Genomic DNA, 15,646 nt, shown 5'->3' with positions numbered 1-15,646 from the left:
AAGACTGGTGACCCCCGCACCTGGGTACCTTTTATTCACACGAGTCGCAGTGGTATCCAGAGTGCTACCAAAAGACAAGATTTGTTTCCACTGTTCAACTGGGTATGGGTCACTTCTAACTCACATTATACGATCCATAATAAGGAAGTAATTTTTCTACACAACCCCATAGTTGTATTTTTAGCAGACTTTATTAACTCTAAATCCACTTCAGAACCAAAAACAAAACTTTAATCTGTGACACTGTTATAAGCAGAAAGGGACCTATGAGACAAATTGAACTTTTGTCTAAAGAAAAAAAGAAAGCGGTTCTGGAACACTGGGCTGGCTGTGAGAATGTGAGAACATTACTTATGTTCACAGGGGGCTGGACAAACACCTGCCCTGCCCTGGCAGGGTCAGAAGCTGGGTTTATGGCACCTCGTATCATCTGCTCCAAGAAAAGGACCAGCACACAGGTTGTTCGTGCAGTCAAGGTCACCCATCACGGGTAAAGGTCTCCTCCCTCTTCTGTCCAAGGGGTCCAGGTCTTGAGGCTGCTCCAGGGCCTCTTCGTCAGAGGAGTGAGCCCAGCCACCTTGGCCTCTTTCTCTGGCAATATTACCCCTTCTCCCTCCACCTTCCAACCAGCTAGACTAACCTGCAGAGTACCTCTGTTCAGTCTTCAGGGGTCCCAGCCAGTGTTTAGAACAATTCCAAGATTTAGGCTCAGGCTTAAAGAGGTAAAGAAACCTCAGGTAGACACACCACCTTGACAAATATCACGTGGACTCTTGCTGGAGGCAAGGTTTGCGAGCATGAGGTCTCCATGGGCAATCTAGAATGATCGCTCAGAGCTCTGGAGCCAGGCTGCCTGGGCTCACACCCAACTCCAACACTTCCTGGCTGTGTGATGTGGACAAGGCCCCCAACCTCTCTGTGCCTCAGTTTCCTCACTGTAAAACAGTCACAGTAATAGGGCTGTGACTAATAGGGACTTCCCTGGTGGTGCAGTGGTTAAGAATCCACCTGCCAATGCAGGGGACACGGGTTCGAGCCCTGGTCCGGGAAGATCCCACATGCCGCCGAGCAGCTAGGCCCGTGCGCCACAACTACTGAGCCTATACTCTAGAGCCTGTGAGCCACAACTACTGAGCCCGCGTGTCACAACTACTGAAGCCCGCGTGCCTAGAGCCCGTGCTCCGCAACAAGAGAAGCCACCGTAATGAGAAGCCCACGCACCACAAAGAAGAGTAGTCCCCACTCGCCTCAACTAGAGAAAGCCCGTGTGCAGCAACAAAGACCCAATACAGCCAAAAATAAAATAAATAAATAAAAATTAAAAAAAATAAAAGGCTGCTCTAAAAATAAAATGAGTTGGCATGGAGAGGGAACTCCATAGACACGTCCTGAATACCGAATAAACGGTAGATATTATTAAATACATATGTATACTCCCATTATATTTATAATGCACAAAAAACGTGTGGAATAAAAGCTTCACTAGTAACAGTGGTTACCCTGGAGGGGTGCAAACTTCAGCATTTTACTCTATGTGTCTATGCCTATATCACCCGAAATATTTAAACAAATGTGTGTGCCTAAATTTGCTCCAAGACAGGTAGCTGGACCACGTGATTTTGACCCCCAAAATCTTCGAACCATAATGAGATTGTTCCAGGAAGGCAAAGTAATCGAAATTCCAGAAATCAAGTCTTGCTCCAGTGTGAATGCGTTGAGGTCATTTAAACGAGCTGGTGCACAACCAGTGCAGACGCTCCGAGCCCTTGCTTACTGTCATGACACAAAACGTTTGGGTTCTGTGGACCTCCCTTTACCTACGAAGTCACAGTTCAAGTTACAGACCCAGAACCTGGACTCAGCTCTGCTTTGCAGTCCAAGTTTTCTCACATCACATCGATGCATTTTTCGACCGGCAGCTTTAGCTGAGTTGAAATTGCCACCAATCCCACTGACACAATCCCCAGCTCTGCTGTGCACGACTCAGGGAGTCCCGAGATGAAGGAGGCATCTGGCCGCTAGCGAAGAGCCCAAGCTTCGCCTATTTACAGTAACAAACCCCTTCGCTCCTCGACAGGCTCTCCCCAAAGTCACCTTCTTCTAAGCTCTTTCACTGGCTCCTACCTCGAGGTGGCCCGGCCAGGAGAACCCCTCATCAGCTTCCTCACGAGGAAAGGCTGTAACTACTATCAACAGGGCCAGTCAGCCTGGTTCCATTCAGTGCTCACCGGACGCCCCCGCCCCCCAACGTCCACCGCTTCCCTCAGAGAGGCAGCCCGGCCATCCTGGCCTTTTCCTCTGGCGACAGGTACTGCACTGACCTCCTATGGAAGCGGCTCATGGAAGGTTAAGGGACCAGCCCAAGATTCCACACTGTTGATGACTGGGTGGCAGAGCCGGAACGCCAGCCCCGGTCCAACAGGGCCTGTGATGCTGGCCACCCTCCCTAAGGCCCAATGGATGCTGACAGATGGCCAGTATTTCAGAGGCCTCAGAAATGCCTCCTGCTGTGGTACGAAGGATGGTCCAGTCTCGGGAAGGAGGCAGGGTGGGAATAAGCAGAAACCCTTCCATTCCGGGAGGTTATCCCATTCGGGGGACACACTAAATATTCTGGGTCTTGTCTTTTCAGGTGAAACGTCTCTCGGCGCCGGTGGCAGCCGTCTTTGTGCAGCTAGGTCTGGCCGGCTCCGAGAGGTTGCATTGTAACAGCTCTTGGGCACACCAGTCACCCGGTGTCAGTTGCTGGAAAGCCCTAACAAAGAGGCCGTGCCACACGCTAGTCAGATCCCACCTACTACGTTATCTTGAGCGAGTTCCCCCTTGTCTCTTCACCTCATTGTTTTTATCGCCGTGTAACTGACTAACAACATTGTATTAGTTTCAGGCAGACAACAGAACGATCTGACATATGTGTGTACTGTGAAAGAATCACAGTAAGTCCCCTTAGCATCCAACACTGCACTTAGTAACAATGTGTGTGTGTGTGTGTGTGTGTGTGTGTGTGTGAACTCAAGATCTACTCTCTCAGGAACTTTTAAATACACGATACAGTATTGCTAACCCTGGCCACCACGAGACTTCCGTCTCATTTTGGCAACTGCAAATTGAGAACATTACCTACCCCACAAAGTTGCTGAACAGACTAGAAGAGATACAGATGTAAAGCGTCTGGCACGGTGCCTAGGACATAGTAAGCGCTCAGCAAACAGTGCCGGTAGTGACGGGGGTGATGATACAAACTCCAAAGACTATAAATATTAGCCTTTTGGAACCATTTGGTCTCCCGTATCATGAAGACAGAGCACGTCTGAGCTTCTCAGAGGGTCCTACAGACTGAATGTCTGTGTCCCCTCAAAATTCCAATAATCTCCAGTGTCTCAGTATTTGGAGGGGGGCCTTTTCGAAATGAATAGGTCATAAGGGTGGAGTCCCCCTGTATGGGATTAGTTCCCTTATAGAAGAGACCCCAGGGCTTCCCTGGTGGTGCAGTGGTTGAGAGTCCGCCTGCCGATGCAGGGTACATGGGTTCATGCCCCGGTCCAGGAAGATCCCACATGCCGCGGGGCGGCTGGACCCGTGAGCCATGGCCACTGAGCCTGCGCGTCCGGAGCCTGTTGCTCTGCAACGGGAGAGGCCACAACAGTGAGAGGCCCGCATACCGCCAAAAAAAAAAAAAAAAAAGAGACCCCAGTCAGCATCCTTGTCCCTTCCAGCATGGGAGGACATGGCAAGAATATGCTGGCTGTGAACCAGGTCCTCACCAAACACCGAATCTGCCAGCACCTTGACCTCCGACTTCCAGCCTCCAGAACTGTGAGAAGCAAATTTCTGTTGTTTGTGAGCCACCCAGGCTACGGCATTCTGCTATGGCAACCTGAACAAACTAAGACAGAGGGTCGCACTTCAAGCACAGGAAAACTCAATCAACCCATCTGGAGAGAAAAATCTCACGTAACTTAGGACCTCCCAACACACAACTCTGTAGTCGTGGGAAGAGGGGATTTAAAAAGAAAGCATCATGCCCCGCATCCTCAAGAGCCATCCTGACTCTCACAGTTAAAGTAACTCGGAAGCACACGCTGTCCATGTTTGGGAAAACCCTGTACAGGTTTCGAAAGTCATTCCAAAAGTATGGCTCCCAAACAGTTTTCAGATATATTCTCCTTTCTCTTCAGACATCCGCCGCAAACCTCTTCACCAAATACCCGCCCAGGAGGCACCGCGTCCCGCTCCCAACAAGCCATTCCTGTAAACTCCATCTGACAGAAAGGTCCAGACTAGATGACAGTCCCCAAACCTAGCTCCACCTACCATGGCAAAAAATACCCCTCGTTTGGGAATTCCCTGGCAGTCCAGTGGTTAGGATTCCTCGCTTTCACTGCCAAGGGCCCGGGTTCGATCCCTGGTTGGGGAACTAAGATCCCACAAGCCGTGCGTCACGGTCAAAAAAAAAAAAAAAAAAAACCCTCATTTCTCACACCACTATCTAACGTCCAGAGCAAGAATCCATCATTTTTACTACTTCTTTTTCCTTTTCTTGATAAACTTATGATGCAAGTACAACCCACAAAAAGGAGCCTCCTCAATGCTACTGCCCCCAGAGACGCTGCACAGACCATGGACACTGGGTCAGGTAAAAGGAAACTGGATTTCCAAACCCTGGATTCACGGGCGGCGGCTCCTCACAGGAAACTAAGCGACGATCTTAAGTACACAAAACAAAAGGCGAAGTCGGCTGCAGCGTGGGCATGGATGGAAAAGAAGTGTTTTCAATGGAGGTGTTTGAGGACACACAAAAGCTATCTTCTAGGGAATTCCCTGGTGGCCCAGTGGTTAGGACTCTGCACTTCCACTGCAGAGGGGCACGGGTTCGATCCCTGGTTGGGAACTGAGATCCCTACATGCCACTCGGCACCGCCAAAAAAAAAAAAAAAAGCTACCTTCTAATACCACCAAGGGCCGAAAATTAGGTCTTTTTTCCATATTAAAGAATAGATAATGGGTGGAACAGAAATTTTTCTTTCAAACTATGGAAGTATCATGAAACTACTCTCAAATCCTTCGGGCTTTATCAGATAATCAAGCTGGAAAGCCATGAAAAGATAAACCTTTCCTCCAGGATACAGGTGTAATAAACCTCTGACCACGTCCTCGGAACAAGGGAAGACGGTATTTTTGAAAAATATTTTCAGGGACTATAAAGGAGCCTTTGAAATTAAAATAATCAGAGCAATACAAAATTCAGAGAAGGGTTTACTGGAGAAGTTGGAGAAATCCCAAAAAGGAAAACAAAAAGACAAAGAAATGGGAAAAGAGAAGACATTTAAGGAGATTCGGGATCAGAACAGAGGACCAGCGGTCTATAGACGGAAGACGCCCACCCAGTGCCCATCACAGTGAATGAGGCAAGATCCACGTCACGGCGCGGCCACCATGACATCTGCAAACACGAGGAATATCTACAAGAGCCTAAAAACTCACCCAGAGGAAAACACGGGCCACATACAAAGGAATGGCTCTGGACACATCACCTGTCACGATGAAGCTGGAAGTGAACTGAGCAGTGCCTTCCCAAGTCCTCAGGAAGATGATTTCTAACCCAGGATTCTATACTCAGCCAAACTATCAATTAAACGAGAGTAAAATGTTCCAACATTATACGAGATCTCAGAAACAATTATTTCTTGCAAAGCTATGGTGACACGCTCAACCAAAATAGAGAGAAAACTAGAAGGAGGCATCTACCCGGGAAAGAGGTGAGAGGAATTCTCAGGGTGATCGGGAATGTGCAGCAGGTCTAGGAAGCAACCAGTTTAGAGGAAAGCAGGCTGGTGAGCGGTTCAGGAAGAATTATGCTAAGAAAAGCACAAACTGGATGATGCCCTGTGGTCTGTGAATATACAAAGAGGAGACTGCAACTGTGGGGGGTGGAGGGGGAGAAGTGACAGCACAGAAAACGACGCAAAACAAAGCAGGGCAATTCTCAACTCTAGGAAAAAGAAAAAACAACTGTAGAAGAAGGGAAACGTAATCAAAATCGACTACATATCTCAGCTGTGAATAATGTTTCCATAATCATAATAAGTGCTGTTGAATATTTAACCAAAACCTTTAACGTAATTATACTGAGAGGACGGAGGAAAAAAGAAGTGGGCAGTGCAAGAAGGAGTGGGTAGGAGACCTAAATCGTCTTCTTCCTTAGCAGGATGTCTCTCACCCCAAATCTGGAAGAAATAGCTAAAATGTTGAAAGGGGAAGCCTCTGGGGAGCAGGAATCAGGGTGGAGAAGGGTGGGGTAGTGACTGCTGGGTTTTTGTTCTAAATCCTGCAGAACTTTTGACGCTTAAAACTATGCGCCTGTATAACTTTGTTTAAAATGGGGTATTTAATTTTTAAACAAAATCTGATACTTGACCGGCAAGAATATCAGATTAAGCGGTGTGTTCTTAAACTTTTTGGAATTCAACCCCTTCGAAAAAGAACGGAAAGCTATAAATCCTCCCCCCAGTACACACACACACAGGCACAGACACACAACATTTCTGCAAAGGGTATCAGGCAGTTGGTAAATTCCTGAAGGCCAGGTTAAAAGCCTTAGGATTTCTAGATTCTGCTTTCTTACAGAAGGAAAAAAGAGAAATCCTAATGAAAAACTATTAAAAACACCTACACGATCAGATGAGATCATGCTTGGTCTTCGATGCTGGTGACCATCACCTGCGGTTTCCTTGGCCACAAGATGCACCTCGTTCCTAACTATCAACGGAAGTATGAACTCTGTTTACTGCACTTTGCTTCAGCCTTGAAACAGGTTCTCTAAAGCTCAGGAATGTGAATCCCTGTTGGGTTGACTCAGCTGTTTCCATTCGAGAACCGGACATGGAATTATGCACTCTTCACCCCGTGAGGAAGAGTCCTTCACGTCCCAAATCCCCCAGGTGGGTGTTTTTTCTAACAAAGCAATTACTCTGATGACTTCTTGGCGAAACTTCTGTAATCAGCGTGGCCCGTTTAAGTACTCCAAAACACAAAGTTTCCTCTGCTTCTGACTGACCTGCTGCTATAATCCCACCATCAGCCCCATGTCGAGTCAGAAGCACTGTCTTACCGTTTAACAGCGATCTTAACGGTTCCACCAATTTGCTTAAAATATCTATGCCTTTTCTTTCTCTGTGAACTGAGGGTGACAATAACAGTGTCACTGGACGCTGTCATAAATGGATTGGGTAACTGTGGGAGGCCCGTGTGCATCCCCTGGAACCTGTGATTTGTCACATCTGTCACATTAAAGGGGCTTCGCTACAGACCTCAGACAGGGGGATTAGACAGGGGGATTATCCTGGGATTCTAGGTGGGCCCAATCTCATTGCATGAGCCCTTAAGAGCAGAGAACTTTCTCCAGGCAGAAGAAGAGAGATGAAGCAGAGGGGACACCAGACAGCTGGCGCGGGACTGGCCGGCCCTCGCTGGCTCTGGCAGCCAGGGGGTTCCGAGCAAGGTCCAGGAAGACGCCTCTAGGAGCCAGGGGCAGCCTCCCGGCTGGCAGCCAGCAAGGAAGCAGGGTCCCCGGCCCTACAAGTGCCAGCTACTATCGGCATATTCGGTGGACAATCGGAATGAGCTTCCCTGCAGTTCTCCTCCAGATTCTCCAGTAAGGAACACAGCCCTGCAGACACCTTGTTTTTGGCCCGGTGAGACCCGAGTCAGACTTCTAACCTACAGACTGTAAGATAATAAACCTGTGTTGTTTCAAGCCACTCAGTGTGGGGCAATTTGTTACAGCAGAAGCAGGAAACTCATACAGTGATATATGTGAAAACACCCAGCAGTGTCTGTCACATCATCAACGTTCAACAAGAGTCAACTGACTTCCTTAAATCAAAAGACAGGGACGGCCGTACTCCATCCAAAACAACAGACCATAGACTTGTTCTGATAAATGCAGATTTGGGGAATTATAAATTGCCCAGAATATCTACATATTCTAGGCTTCAGGTAATTCACTGCCCTTCCGTTCATTTATAAACCTGTCACTGCCTGTCTTGCCTGACAAACTCTAAGTGCCACGGAGGAGAATAAATGCTGGATTGTGTGAACCAACCCGGCTCCCAAACTCTCCTGCGTACCCCTAGCAGCACCTACCACCTGCACTGAGCGATACCAGGTCTGCTTCTCCCGCTACACCGTGAGCCTCCAGCGATTCTCCAGTGAGGACTGGGTCCCACCTTCGAATCTCTGCATGTAGCCCATACTCGGGCACATCATGGGTAATCTATCTGAATGGCTGTCAAACTATGTGACAGTGCAACGTACCATCTGCATCTAAAGTATAAAGTGCACTGCAGTTTCCAAGGTGGCTTGAGGACAGAAGGCCAAGGACACTGTGGTGCTGAGGTCAGGTTCACCCTGATGCCTGCTGCTCACTCTGCTGGAAGTTTCAGAGGTGAACAGGCCAGCCCTCAAGACAGGGCACTTAGGAACTAAAGTGCCCAGCAATTATGCTTCATTAAAGAAAGGTTCATAGGAACAAACGTATGAGACAGACTGTTAAAGGCTACATTTCTGCACGTTCAGTAGCCTTACTTACAAAAAATTAACGTCTCTGAAACTTGAATTTGATGTTCCCCCAAAAGGCTAAGATATCAAACAACACGGGCCAATGAAAGACAGAAAACGATCCTAAATGAAGTTGCCTGACACCCTTCAAGTTAAGGATCATCTGTACATTAAACATCTGGAGTTTTAAAAAACCCAGGTTCATTACATTCTTAATGAAGCACTTTTTTTAAATCCTTGACAACATAATATTTTACAACTTACAAAATTACGTTACATTCATGATTTCATTTTATCCTCAGAACAATCTCTTGAGCTAGATAGAGCAGGTACTACCAACAATTAACTCCATTTTACAAGTGCGGGAACTGCAGTTCAGAGAAGTACTTGGACTTAACAAAAGCCTTACTGGGGCCAGCTTTCCTGTGCAAAAGAACAGGAGTAAGTTATCTTTACTACACTATTCATATTACATCCTGTCAACATTCAAAACGGTTTTGATGTAGCCAGCAATGATAGACACGTACATGATAAGATCTTTAAAATGGAAAAGAAAGAAGAAAAAACCATTTGGTAGGGCTTCCCTGGTGGCACAGTGGTTAAGAATCCGCCTGCCAAAAAAAAAAAAAAGAATCCACCTGCCAATGCAGGGGGCATGGGTCCGAGCCCTGGCCCAGGAAGATCCCACATGCCACGGAGCAACTAAGCCCGTGCGCCACAACTACTGAGCCTGCGCTCTAGAGCCCACGAGCCACAACTACTGAGCCTGCGCTCTAGAGCCCACGAGCCACAGCTACTGAACCCTCGTGCCACAACTATTGAGCCCGCGTGCCTAGAGCCCGTGCTCCACAAGAGAAGCCACCGCAATGAGAAGCCCGCGCACCACAACAAAGAGTAGCCCCCGCTCGCCGCAACTAGAGAAAACCCGCAGGCAGCAACGAAGACCCAACGCAGCCAAAACTTAATTAATTAAAAAAAAACATTTGATAGGTGATGTGGGATGGGGGGAAGTAACAGCGAAGACTTAGATTTATAGTCTAAGAAAAAAATTTATCACTGAATTTCTAGTTCTAGGCAAACAATGCTTAAACAAGATGATGTATAGAATACCATCATCTAACGGCGAAAGCACCATCGGTTCTTTAAGGTGGGGTGGATTCAGCGCTCTGATTAGGCCACCAGGGAAGAACTGGTTAACCCTCTTCCTCCAGTAAAGAACAAGAGGAACAACATGGAAAAGCAGAGCTCAAACGCTATCTTCTCCATCCCCAGGCATTCTCTTCCATGAAACACCCTTTTCATTTAATCCAAATAAAAATCAGGCCTTCTTGCAGAACAAGTACTAACTAGTTTTCAGTGAAAACATTAAGACAATCTAAGGAAAAATTCAAAGAAAAAAGACAATCTAAGGAAACCACAAAGAAAATCCATTTGTGTTTCTGAAGACCCCTCCCAAAAAATAAGATCCCTAACAGAACAAACCGCATGGAGTATGTAACAGAGCGCCTTTTTAAAATTAATTAAAGACCACAACTCAAAACAAGGACAAAAATCCTACCTAACATGAAAATATAATTTGATGGCATCACTCCTTGACCAAACAGCTACCGTCTATGTTTAATCCCTGTAATGATCCAAATAAGAATAGCAGAGAGGGAATTCCCTGGAGCTCCAGTGGTTACGACTCTGTGCTCTCACTGCCGAGGGCCCGGGTTCAATCCCTGGTCGGGGAACTAAGATCCCACAAGCTGTGCAGCGCAGCCAAAAAACAAACAAACAAACAGAATAGCAGAGAAAATCGTGTATCCTTTTGACAGACATGTGGCTTTAAAATAACCGAGCACACCAAATTCCCATCTTGCCAAACAGATGAATTGGGAGATTAATATTTTGAAGGATTTATTACTAGAGTCCTTAGAAGTAGAGCACATACACTTACTCAAGGTACTGCCAAAATTCACTTACTTCAGAGTCTCCGCATTAAAATCTCTGTTAGAGACTGCGGCATAAGAGAAGCCTGCAGTTGGCCGACTTCATATGACACTCAAAAGATCAGCAAAATGCTCCTGCCAAGAGTTCTGCATCCAACAATTTCATTAAGGAAAACTTCAAACCAATTTGATAGAGCACAGATGCTGCAAGCAAAATGTGGTTATGAAGAAGATGCAAGACAATATCAAAAAGTGGCCTAGGGCCTTCCCTGGTGGCGCAGTGGTTAAGACTCCACCTGCCAATGCAGGGGACACGGGTTTGAGCCCTGGTCCGGGAAGATCTCACATGCCGCGGGGCAACGAAGCCTGTGTGCCACAACTACTGAGCCTGTGCTCTAGTGCCCACGAGCCACAACTACTGAGCCTGCGTGCCACAACTACTGAGCCCATGCGCCACAACTACTGAAGCCCGCACGCCAAGAGCCTGTGCTCCACAACAAAGAGAAGTCACCACAATGAGAAGCCCACCCACCGCAACGAAGAGTAGTCCCCGCTCGCCGCAACTAGAGAAAGCCTGCACGCAGCAACGAAGACCCAATGCAGCCAAAAATAAATAAATAAATTTATTTTAAAAAAACAGTTGCCTAAGCTTCCATCATAGCCCTGCTCCTTCAACTCTGAGACAAAGTATACACCCATGCAACTGTGGAAAGAAAAAAAAAGGGAAAGAAGGAAAAAGAACTTCTACTTTAGATCTACATTTTCAAAGATCCCCATTATTTATACAACTGCCACTAAGAGAACTTTCCTCTGCTTTATTTGGTTGAAAGAATTTAAAGGTTTAGGGCTGACAAGGTTCTTACCTAGTTTAAAAACCTCAAAGGTGAGGAAACTGAAGCCTAGTGGTTCTGCAGGAACAAATGGCAACTTTATTCCAGAGCCAGAATCAGACCAAATAAATTCGAATCAAGTACTCTACACTGTACAACAAACACTAGGAAGTTACAGCAAATGTTAATCTAAAAACCCTTAGGAGAATTGAAGAATTGCAGATTTTAAATCACAGGAAAGACTTGGCTCCGTGGTACGGAAAAAGGACCTCTCATTTAGGAGGACCTCTCGTTTTGATACACCTCTTCCTCTCTGGGTACTACAGCAAACCACCCTGTCCTTGAAGACCACAGCTCTCAGAGGGCTGGGCATGAGGACGTCAGGGAAGACTTCAGAAAGAAGTCACCTAAACTGAGACGGTAAGAATGGGTGAAAGCCTGGAGCCGGGCGTAGGGCAGATGGAAGAGAGAGGGCAGAGAAGTCAGAGCGAAGGGCCTGCAGGCTGTCTGGACTTCATAACAGCGACAGCTGCAGCTAGGACCACATTTTCATCTTGCATGCCTGTTATTTATACACCATCTTGTTCACAAAGAATTTCCATTTGGGCATTAGAGCTACTTGTGCCTATAGCTCAGTTTTCTGTCTTGGACCAGAACACTCTGGAAAGGAAAAGACTTTTCAGAGTCTTGTTAGACTTGCAAGTCTAACAAGGCTTGTTAGACTTCGCGTTCCCCAGGGAAAAGAATCATCCCTGGAACATAATAGGTGTTTTCATACGTTTGATAAAAAGGTAAGTGAATGACCCCAGTTTATTTAAGTGGCTGAGAGACACACAGCCTGCAGGGTAGTAGCAGATCTTCTTGCCATCAGGCTGAAATCCAAGTCTCCCGATCCACAACCTCACCCCTGCTATTCCTTCTGTAAACCTGACCTCTAACTGTAACTGCCTTGGCCTCATTCCGTGGGTGTGGATTCCCCTCCTTCAAACGCACTTTCCAGCCCGCCAAATTCTTGGGAAAGTTTCCTCCACTCTCCAGGCGCTGAGAGAGCTGCAAAGTTAAATCTGGCTTTCCAGACCTTTTTTTTTTTTTTTTTTTTTCCCAATCCTAACGGAAGAAATCAAGAAGCGCCGGGCAGAGGGACCAGGCTCCCTCCAATCAGAGCCGGCTCCCGCCGGGCCGGCCAAGCCTCGCGCCTGAGCAGAAAACGGCGGCCTGACTCGCGGTCCCCAGGCGCGGTGACAGCCCCGCGCTCCCCGGGGACCCGGCCGGGGAGAGGAGCGGGTTCCCGGGGAAGTGCAGCCGCTTCTGCTCAAGGGGCAAATAAGGCAATAAATAAAACAGTGGGTCAGCTGTCAGACGCAGGCCATCTGCGTGCCCCACGCACAGCCGGCTACAGCCCGACGGGCGCCACTACCCGCACAAAGACACCCCGAAACACATGAAACCCCCAACACACACGCACGCACGCGTGGGGCAGAGGGGAGCCTGCCCCCGGTACTGATCACACCCCGACGAGATGCGGGGGGAGGGGACGGGGCACAGCCCTCCAACTCGCAGGGTGGCCAGGACGCCGCGCGCGCGGGTCCACGCAGAGCCACCCTCAGTGACACACACACACTCAGTGAACCAGTCATGGGGGTGGGGAGCGAGAAAAGGCCCCACTCTCAGAGTGCCCAGGATCCCTACAATCGAGGGTCCACGCGGTCACCCTCAAGGAGACACAGCGAACCAGTCACACCAGGGGTGAAGGGGAGGGGGGACAGAGACAGTCTCCCACTCTCAGGATGTCCGGGATCCCCACGCGCGAGGGCCCACGCAGAGCTACCTTCGGTGACACAGCGAACCAGCCACTCCACGGAGTGAGTGGGGACCGAGACAGTCCCCCACACTCAGGGTCACCAGGACCCCGCGCGGGGCTTCACGCGCGGATCCACGCGGAGTCGCGGCAGGCGCGGTGCCCCCTCGGTGCCACCCCGAGGCCGAGACCATGCCCGGCGCCCAGACGCGCGACGGCCCGGTCAGTCCCCCTCTGCGTCCCCGTCCCACAGTCGCTCAGGGCGGCGGCCGCCAGCTCGGGTAGCGACCTCGCGGCGCCCCCCTCGGACCTGCCACACCCGGCGGGGACCCCAGCTCGGCCCAGGACCCCTGCCGCCTGGGACCCCCGTCCAGCCCCGGGACCTCCGCCCGGCAACCTCGTCCGGCTCGCGGACCTCAGTCCTCTCGGGGACCCCCGCCCGGCCTGGGACCCCTGTCGCCTGAGTCCCCCGCCCGGCCTGGGACCCCTGTCCGGCCCAGAACCTCGCCCGGCTCCGAGACCCCTGCCTCCCGAGGACCCCCCCCCCCGCCCGGCTGGGACCCCTGCCGCCTGGGACCCCGTCCAGCCCCGGGACCTCCGCCCGGCCGTGGGACCCTCTCCCAGCCCCGGGACCCATGTCCGCCGGGGACCCCCGCCCGGCCCGGCCCCGCCGCCCGCCGCCTCACCTCAGGCCGCCTCCCGGGCAGCACTCACTCCTTGCCGGAGGTGCCCTGGCCGAGCGAGACGGAGCCGAGCAGCCCGCAGAGCCGGAGTCGCCGCAACAATGGAGCCCCGGGGCGGGGCCGCCTCGCAGCCGTCTCAGCCCGTCTCGCACTCAGGGTCCGGCTCCGTCTCCCGCTCCGCGAGGAGCAGCTGCCGGCGAGAGGTTGCAACTGGGCTCAGGCAACGCGCAGGCGCACTCGCCCCACCCGCGCCCCTCCGCCCCGCCCCCGGCGGCGCCCGGCGCTCGGGGCCCGCCCCCCAACCAATGGAGAGGGAGCTGAGCGCCGAGGGCGGGGCCTGTAGAAACAAAGGGAGGTGGGGCGGGGCCGTTCCAGGGCTGGGCTGCTGGGTCCCGCGGGGGCCGGACCCAGAGCGAGCGGATTCGCGGTCCAACCCGGTCCGACCCGGGGAGGCCGGGCGTAAAGTCCACTTGGAATCCGCTCAGCAAGCCGTGCTCATCCCAAACCCGGAACTCAAGTTTATCGGATTGGCCTGCTTTACAGAAAGGGAAACTGAGGCCCAAGGAGCGAGACCACCTGCCCCCCACGTCACAAAGTCCCATTCACTCGTTCATGTTTTATTCATTAAACAAACATTTTCGCAGCCCGTAAGGTGTGCGGTCGGAGTGGAGTAGAGGCAAACTTGGCCCTCCCTGAAGGAGCTCCGCCAGGCAGGACCAGAGATTTCTCGGAGTCACTTTAACCCACGATAAAGCAGCGCAGAGCAGAGCTGTTTCCCTTCCTACCTCAAAGCTTTTGTGGTTACGCTGTTCCGCATCTGCAATGCTCCCCTCTCCCCACCTGTCACCCCCCGTATATCCAAGTACCAATCACCCATAAAACCTCTGTCCTCGCCGTCTTTTTGATCTTTGGGCGTCGTGTGACCCCGCATTCCCAGTTTTCCTCCCCATCACTAGCGGCTCCTCCGGGAGTCTCCAGGATACACCCCTTCTCTGCCCAACCTCTCGGTGCTGGGGTGTTAGGGTGGCCCATGGCTCGGGCATGGACCCTCCTACCAAGAATCTCAGGCTCTCCCAGGCTTTCAACCATCCACAGGCTGCGGTGACTGCCAGCTCTGTATCTCCAGCACTGACCTCCCCTGCCTACGCAGCTGGACGCCCAGGAGGCATCTCAAATGTCTCACCATCTAAACAAAGTGCTTTACTCAATGCCCCCCACCTGCCCCTCCACGTTCTTCTTTCTCAGTAAATGGCCTCACCATCCGCCCAGGTGCTCAGTTTGAAACCTGAAATCCTCCTGGACTACGTCCTTCCCCCACCCCCCACCCGCCAGGCCTGCCTTCTCTGCATCCCCACGCATCCGTGGCCACCTTAGTTACAGCACCAGCTGGAGCTTTCCCTATGAGTGGTTTCCTCCCACCTCCAGTGAAGTGTGACCTCTAGGACAAGGCAGGGGTCTGAGTCATTTCTTGTGCAGAACAGAGCCTGGCACCCTGAAGGCACTCAGGGCTGCTGGTAGAAGGAATGGATGCATGGATAAGGTCTTGACAGTGACTGGGGCAGACCCTATCCCCATCTCCCTACACACACACACACACACACACACACACACACACACACACTCACACGCGCGCGCGCGCACACGCACACCACTGAAAGCCCGGTTTCCAGTCTGATTTGCCAAATTCCTCCCTGGAGATAAGAAACTTCCCTATGCCCCTCAGCCAGGCCCCATGTTTGGGGGATGTACTCAGAGATCAGGAACAAAAAATCTCAGGAAGGGAAGTAATTACTGCGAAGGACAGCACGCAGTCCCAGACCTCTTTGCTCATGCTGCCCTCTGCCT

General features: G+C 50.7%; 1 protein-coding gene across 3 annotated transcripts in view; it reads right to left on the bottom strand.

The window, feature by feature from the left end:
- Nucleotides 1-14,020, bottom strand: part of AFAP1 (actin filament associated protein 1) — a 153,234-nt gene extending 139,214 nt beyond the window's left edge. For 2 of the 3 annotated variants that reach the window (XM_067735022.1, XM_067735021.1), the window contains exon 1: nt 13,805-14,019. The gene's annotated coding sequence lies outside the window, so the exon portion shown is untranslated. Of the gene's footprint in view, nt 1-13,804 lie in introns of all 3 variants that reach the window. The other variant, XM_067735023.1, reaches the window with a different exon arrangement.
- Nucleotides 14,021-15,646: the final 1,626 nt, after the last annotated feature.

This window comes from Pseudorca crassidens, chromosome 4 (assembly GCF_039906515.1).
Source record: "Pseudorca crassidens isolate mPseCra1 chromosome 4, mPseCra1.hap1, whole genome shotgun sequence".
NCBI lineage: Eukaryota > Metazoa > Chordata > Mammalia > Artiodactyla > Delphinidae > Pseudorca > Pseudorca crassidens.
Note: the sequence above shows the minus strand (reverse complement) of the source record. Positions and strands in the feature narration are given on the sequence as shown.